The sequence below is a fragment of the Triticum urartu genome, chromosome 1A (genome assembly GCF_056163025.1).
Source record: "Triticum urartu cultivar PI428250 chromosome 1A, HENAU_Tu73, whole genome shotgun sequence".
NCBI classification, from domain to species: Eukaryota; Viridiplantae; Streptophyta; class Magnoliopsida; order Poales; family Poaceae; genus Triticum; species Triticum urartu.
In genome coordinates this window covers 548,239,802-548,247,126 of record NC_141873.1, presented here as the reverse complement: position 1 = coordinate 548,247,126, position 7,325 = coordinate 548,239,802, and the positions used below count along the sequence as shown (strand labels likewise).

The 7,325-nt window shown below is 49.8% G+C and overlaps 1 pseudogene; it reads right to left on the bottom strand.

Annotated features, from left to right (window-relative positions):
• Positions 1–666: 666 nt before the first annotated feature.
• Positions 667–2,251, bottom strand: LOC147992531 (uncharacterized; annotated as a pseudogene).
• Positions 2,252–7,325: the final 5,074 nt, after the last annotated feature.

Sequence of the window (7,325 nt, the reverse complement as noted above, 5' to 3'; positions counted from 1 at the left end):
GCATAGCTCTCAGATATGAATGAATGAGATGCTCCAGTATCGAAAAGAACAGATGCTGGATGAGAATTAACAAGGAGCGTACCAAGGACAACGTTAGGATCATCATGAGCCTCCTCAGCTGAGACATAGTTGACATGGCCACGTGTAGTGGTGGCTGGCTTGGCATAGAATGTCTTTCCCGCTGGCTTACAACGGCCAACGGACTTTCCAGACTGGTTGGGGTTGTTGTTCTGGGGACACTCTCGACTGTAGTGACCCGACTCTCCACACTTGAAACATGTCACAACATTGGGGCGTGGAGCAGCATTAGCAGCGGGGCCACCATAGGGCTTAGGCAGTGCAAAATGCTGGTTGGGGCGAGGCGCCTCAAAGGATGGCCTCGGGGTGAACCTGGGTGGAAGCGCTATGTTTGGAATCCACACCTGGCGCTTCTGAGATCCAGAGCCGGATGAAGAACCAAAATCATGGGAGTGCTTGCGTGAAGCGTCATAGTCAGTCTGACCTGTCTCAGCACTGATGGCCTTATTAACCAGCTTCTGGAAGGAGGTTCACTCGTGCAGACGAAGATCGCGGCAAAGCTCAGGGCTAAGTCCCTTGCGGAACCTTGCCTGCTTCTTAGCGTCGGTGGATACCTCTTCAGGAGCATAACGTGCTAAATTTCCAAACTCACGGCTGTATGCATCCACAGTCAATCTGCCTTGGGTGAAATTGCAGAACTCTTCCCTCTTACGATCCATGAGACCTTCCGGGATGTGATGCTCACGGAAAGCCTCACTGAATTCAGCCCAAGTAGTGATTTGGCCGACCGGGCGCATAGCCTCAAAGTTTTCCCACCAAAGGCTAGCAGGGCCTTCGACCTGATAGGTAGCATAGGTAACCTTGTCAGCTTCGGCTACGTTGGCAGAATGTAGCTTATGGGTGATGCTGCGAAGCCAATCATCCGCGTCGAGGGGCTCGACGGAATGATTAAACTTTGGTGGGTACAACTTGATAAAGTCATTGATTGACACCAAGTCGTTTCGCTGATGATGTGCAGTGTTATGCTCAATCCGCTCTAGTAAGCGGTTAGTCTCGCACTTGTTTCTTTCTGCCTCCAGCATAACTTCGTCCAGAGAAGGCGGGTGAGGCAGATTCTCATCCCTAGCTGCACTGGCTTCCCCCTGCTCCGGGGCAGCAGGGTTGCTGCGGGTGTTGACCATCCTAGGAAAAACAAGACAATGGTTTAGACAAGGATGGCACAATCTTAGCAAGGAAGTGCGGAATGTAATGGATAACATGGAATGCTGAGATGTTCATTGCACGACATGGTAATATAGAAACTTCCATATATATACCATCGGTCATACACATCGTACATAGTTTAGTACAAGCCCAGGCTAAAGTACAACTACGGTGAAAGACGTTACATCTCATCGGAGGAATTCCAAGCTCCTATACATTATTTTTCTACACCTCTGGAACGTGATACACACCAAGTCGTATCCCATGAGTCACGCAGGACTGTGGAGAATACAACTATTACAGAACTAGTGAAACTAATACTAGCTCAGACAGCTCCGTAGTAATCCTCATAAAAGTCACCACCAAAACCTGGAAGCGGAACATGATCATCTGGGAACAGACGGTCCTGTGGAGCTTGCGGGCCATAGGGACTCGGATGTGGCCTTGGTCCCACAAACGGTGGCAGACGGGGACCACGAGGAGGGGTGATGCCTCCTACATCACGCTAGTCCATACAATCTGGCAATCCAGGCCGTACGGGGTACAGGTCCCTCATGTCCATGTATTCCGCCAGCACAACAGGTGCAAACCGAGTCAAAGTGGCCCAGTGATCAGAACGAGAGTTGAAGAGCTCCATACGCAAGGCCCGATTTTTGCGGTCCTTGTCCTCGAGCATCTCGGCAGTGGTGCGGAGTAGTGAATCCTCATGTGTAGAGTCATAGTATAAAGCCTGATAGTACCCCTGTGCTCCAGGGAGTGAGGCTGGCATGTAGCGAAAATCGGTGTTCTGGAGCAAGGCAGTTCTGGCTCGAATGATAGTCATCATTGAGTAAGCTGCGTCCTGCACGGACATCTCAATAGTAACCCCAAGTCCATAAGAGCAGTGGAGGGGTTCAGTGGCTCCAGGATAAGAGGGATATATCCTGACGGTACAAAGGTATTGGCTCTGATTGAAGTCTCGGAACTGCTCCTCGACGGTATACTCATGATACCATCGATAACCTGTCTCGACCATCACCCGGACCAGCATGGCCGTGTGACCGGGTACATCGAGGCACCGAGTCAGACGAACCACTTGGTTCTAGGAACGGGTGGCCATCTGAAAGCACAGAATAATGCAAAGGCATTAGAATTTTCTAGGAGAAATCGGACATCATAACGGCTGTAAATGCTCAGAAAAAGATTTGAGACATTCACAACAGTTTGCAAAACCACTCAACAACATCATATCAAGGTTCTGGTTCCACTGACAACGTACTAAAAGTAGTAGAAACTGTACAGAGGCTTGTAACAACAATCCTATAAGCTACTACGGATTAGTAACACGTGAACCTGATAGAGAGAGGAGAGCCTAGTCCTTAACCAACGTAGAATGAGAAGAGAATGACTTAGATCAGAGGGCATAAGGTAAAGGAGTAAAAGAGCCTTACGTTCCCTCCCACAATCAATTCCCCTACATATAACTAAAGCATTTCTAGACTCGACATCGACCAGTTTGGCTCAACGAATCTACAGGCAGTCCAGTCTGATGCCAACGCTGTCAGGACCCCGATTCCAAGTCACATCGATCTAGCCGGTAACACCTCATATCACTTTGTGGCCTCACGCATGGTATCCCCACGGGTGTCGCCTTACCATGGCCCGGGACCGTTTGCGCCTTTTGGCTCACATATATGATAGTGTCGCTAGCATCCATATGACAGAGAACCCAGGCCGACATGGCTAGTCGTGAACCCAAAGAGGCACTAACCCATGGGGACAGGCATACAAGAATCACATCGAGCATGTCGGTCATCAGCGTGTGAATCCGGGCTGTAGCACTGGGCTAACAGGACTCCGGGAACCCGGGCTGTGGCAGGCTAGGTAGGACTCCGGATGTCACCGTGTGACATTTCCCCGAAGGGACAGACACCGGAACAAAGTGAAACACATGCCAGCCAGTCAAGTGTCCTGAGCAGTAGTGCTGGGCTAGCAGGACTCCGGTGAACTGGGCTGTAGCGGACTACTATGGCTCATGGAGGCACTAGACTACATTTCCCCATAAGAGAGGCTGCCAAAGATAAACAACTAGATTGTCGGATCCCACACATACCAAGCATTTCAATCATACACACAATATGCTCGATATGTGTAAATACAACATGGCATCACAACAAAACTCTACAACTCAAGGTACTTTATTTAAAGGCTCCGGAGAGCCATACATAACATGTTCATACAGGTAGGGGTCACATGACCCGACACTCAAGTCATACAAGCATACAAGCACATGCGGAAGAAAATTAGTCTGAGTACAGACACTAGAAAGAAAGAAGGCTTGACGAAGCCTGTCTATCTACATAGGGCCCTCCATGGCCAGTGTCGGTGTCAAAACTGGCGGATCTCGGGTAGGGGGTCCCAAACTGTGCGTCAAGGCCGGATGGTAACAGGAGACAAGGGACACGATGTTTTTACCCAGGTTTGGGCCCTCTCGATGGAGGTAATACCCTACTCCTGCTTGATTAATATTGATGATATGGGTAGTACAAGAGTAGATCTACCACGAGATCAAGGAGGCTAAACCCTAGAAGCTAGCCTATGGTATGATTGTTGTATATGGAGTTGATGTCCTACGGACTACAACCCTCCGGTTTATATAGACACCAGATAGGGTTAGGGTTACACAGAGTCGGTTACAATGGTAGGAGATCTTGAATATTCGCATCGCCAAGCTTGCCTTCCATGCCAAGGAAAGTCCCATCCGGACACGGGACGAAGTCTTCAATCTTGTATCTTCATAGTCCAGGAGTCCGGCTGAAGGTATAGTCCGGCTACCCGAACACCCCCTAATCCAGGACTCCCTCAGCCAGAATCACTACCTGGGTGGCAAGTCACTCATCGACGTCGAGGTCTACGTAAAACCCATCGGAGGGGGCGGTGTTGTCGTCTGAAAACAGTAATTGAAGCAACATGAGTACAAAGGTACTCAGCAAGACTTACAACAGATCCTACTATACATGCTCATTCTCAAGAAGGTGGTGGAGTTATTGCAGCAAGGCAGCTTTGACTCTTGGCTAAGCTATCCTACGAGACATCACTGTAAAATAGTTTTCGCACACGAGTCCACTAATCACCAACACAATACTCCACCGAGGATCCTCCCTCGTCATCCTACGAGAGGGCCATCCTCGGTACTCACACTTATCTTGAGTCTTTTAGTAGTAACCATTAACTTGTCTATGAACTGTATAGGCAACCAAGTAGTCCTTTACCGCGGACGCGGCTATTCGAATAGATGATGTTAACCCTGCAGGGGTGTACTTCTTCACACACGCTCTCACCACTTACCTTCGTTTACACAACATGTACTCGGCAACCTTCAAGCGGAAGCCCAACGAGGGTGTCGGCCACGGCCTACCTAAACACTCAAGTCTCTAGTCCAGGTTTATCGCCTATCCAGGTTCCATCCGCAGGGAGTCCGGCCGAGGTTTCCACATACGGCCCCGAACGATGTGAACAGGGTTACCGAGACACCAAACGGGTGACTCGGTACACCATGCCACGGTGTATCTACCGCATCATAGCCCACCCCTAGGTTCAGCGCTACGCACGGCCGCCAACACATAACCTACAAACACCAGAAACTAGTTGCAACTCCTGGACAGAGTACTAGGGTGATTAACAAGCCGAGAGGGTCCATTGGTTTTGGGCCCAATGTATGGTAGTAACTGATTCTTGAATCACACATACAGATCTCAGTTCTTAAGGACGGCCTCAATGAAACAACCCACCATGTACTCCTACATGGCCTCTCATCGATACCTTTACCAAATCATGTTCAACACATCCCTCACATTACTGACGTAATCATTTCACTCTAGCCCATCACCCAGATGAACCAGACCTGACACAACCTAAGCATAGCAGGCATAGCAAGGTAAGAAACACGTACATGGCTCAATCAACTCCTACACATGCTAGTGGGTTTCATCTAGTTACTATGGCAATGACAGGTCATGCAGAGGATAAGGGTTCAACTACCGCAGCACACAGCAGTTTGAAACGTTGTTGTCTTAATGCAGTAAATGAGAGTAGGAGCGAGAACATGGGATTGTATCAATATGATCAATGGGGCTGCTTGCCTGATGGAGTAGTAGTAGGGTACTTCCCTTCAGTTGGATACTCGGAGATATCCTTGGAGGTAGAACCTACCACGAAAGACACCACAGAACACAATCATCACATGGCAATATGCAACAATATGATGCATGCTATGACATGGCAATATGAGGTGTCCTGCCTAATGCATTGTGAAACAAGCTGGTTTGAGTCTATTTGAATCAAGGATTCAAATGAAAGCTTATGTTCTTAAGCCATATAAGTGCATTAGCTTGTTTCACCTAAACAGCAAGGTTAAAGTGTTTTGTCATGCATGAAACCATTACAGATGGAAAGATTGAATTTTTCTGATCAAATTTCATATATAAATCTCTGCATTTGGAGTTATATATTAGAAGTTATGAATTTTTGAAGTTTGTAATATTTTCTGGAATTTCATGTATAAGAATAATTCCAGTAATTGAATTATTGCGTCAGGGTGATGTCAGTGGTCAACGGAGCCGGTCCAGGTCAAACCTGACCAGTGGGACCCGCGTGTCAGTAGTTAATTAACTAACTAAATTTAGTTAGTGCTAATCTAAGTTAATTAGTAGAGCAGTCCCACGTGTCATAGACTGAGGGGAGGTCAACCTGGGACCACACGGGGTCAACCAGGGTCAAACGAGGTCAATCTCGCCGGCGTTTAGCCGCCGGCGAGGCCAGACGCGGCGGGGCAGTGCAGGTTTCATGCTTCGGCGACCAAATGGACGGCGGAGAGCATCTATGCGTAGCTGGGAGCAAGCTGCATCGTTGGGTGGCAGTGGTGGAGCTCGAGGTGGCCGGAAACGTCGCCGGCGATGAGATGTGCGGCTGCCGGAGCTTGGGTGAGGTCGAACCCAAGGCTACGGGGCACGGCGAGGTGCGTGGAGTGGTGCTACGAGTTCCTACGAGTGCGGTGAGTGCGTTGGTCACGGTGGTGTGGCCGGTGGGTGGCCGGAGTCATGTCGGCGACGAGCTCGGCGGCAGCGGGTGCGGGTGAACGTGGTGCGATGCATACGGTATAGGAGGGAGTTAACGGAGAGGGGCAGGATGGAGCTGAGCTCACGGGGGTTGCAGCAAGCGTCGAAGCGGTCTCAGGGAAGGCCGGAGCTGAGCGGGGCGACGATGGCGATCTCGGCGGCCGGAGTTGGGGAAGACGGGATCGGGGCGACTCTAGAGCGGGCGAGCGCTCGGGGCTCGGCCTGCTCGACATAGTCGACGACGGCGGAGCGAACGGACACGGTGACGCGGCACGGGGACGATGACAGACGCGGTTATCACGGTGGTGCGGGCGCGGTAGCGTCGGCCATGGTGCGGGAGAGCGAGGGAGAGGAGCTGGGGAGGAAGAGGCGTGTCTGCGAGCTCGGGGGAGGAATGGGTGACCGAACCAGGGCAGCAGAACGGCGAGGGGAAGAAGCAGGGCGGCGGGCGGCTGCGTGGCGCGCGCTGGTGCCGGCGTCGAGCACCTGCCTGCCTGCTGGGCTGAGCCAAGCAGCTTGCCGGAGCGGTGGCTGGGCTGGGCCGGCTAGGTGGGCCTGCTAGGTGAGCGCCAGGTAATCCTCTAGTCTCTCTGCTTTCTGTTTTTCTTTTTTATTTATTCTTGTTCTATGTTTTGAAATAGTAAAAATACTATTCCATTTAGGAAAAACCTGAAAATATTCAGAGGCACATTTGGAAATATTCTCAACAGCCTAAATATACTTTCAAGATTATTTGGTCATTTTAAAATATTTATAGGGTTTAAATTGCCCAAATGCAAATAGTAATGATTAAATCCAATGACCTTATGTGTTCTGGAAAAATGTGAACCCCTTTTGTCAGAGGTTCTAACCCCAAAACAAAAAGGGTGGACTTTTTAGAAGGGCATTTTAGGTTCATTGAAAAAGATTTTAGTAAACCCTAGTTGTTTCCAGGGGGGTGCTGGGGGTTCTGTCATCCCCATTTCAGTTTTCTATAAAGGTAGACATGATGCAACACTCTAATGCATG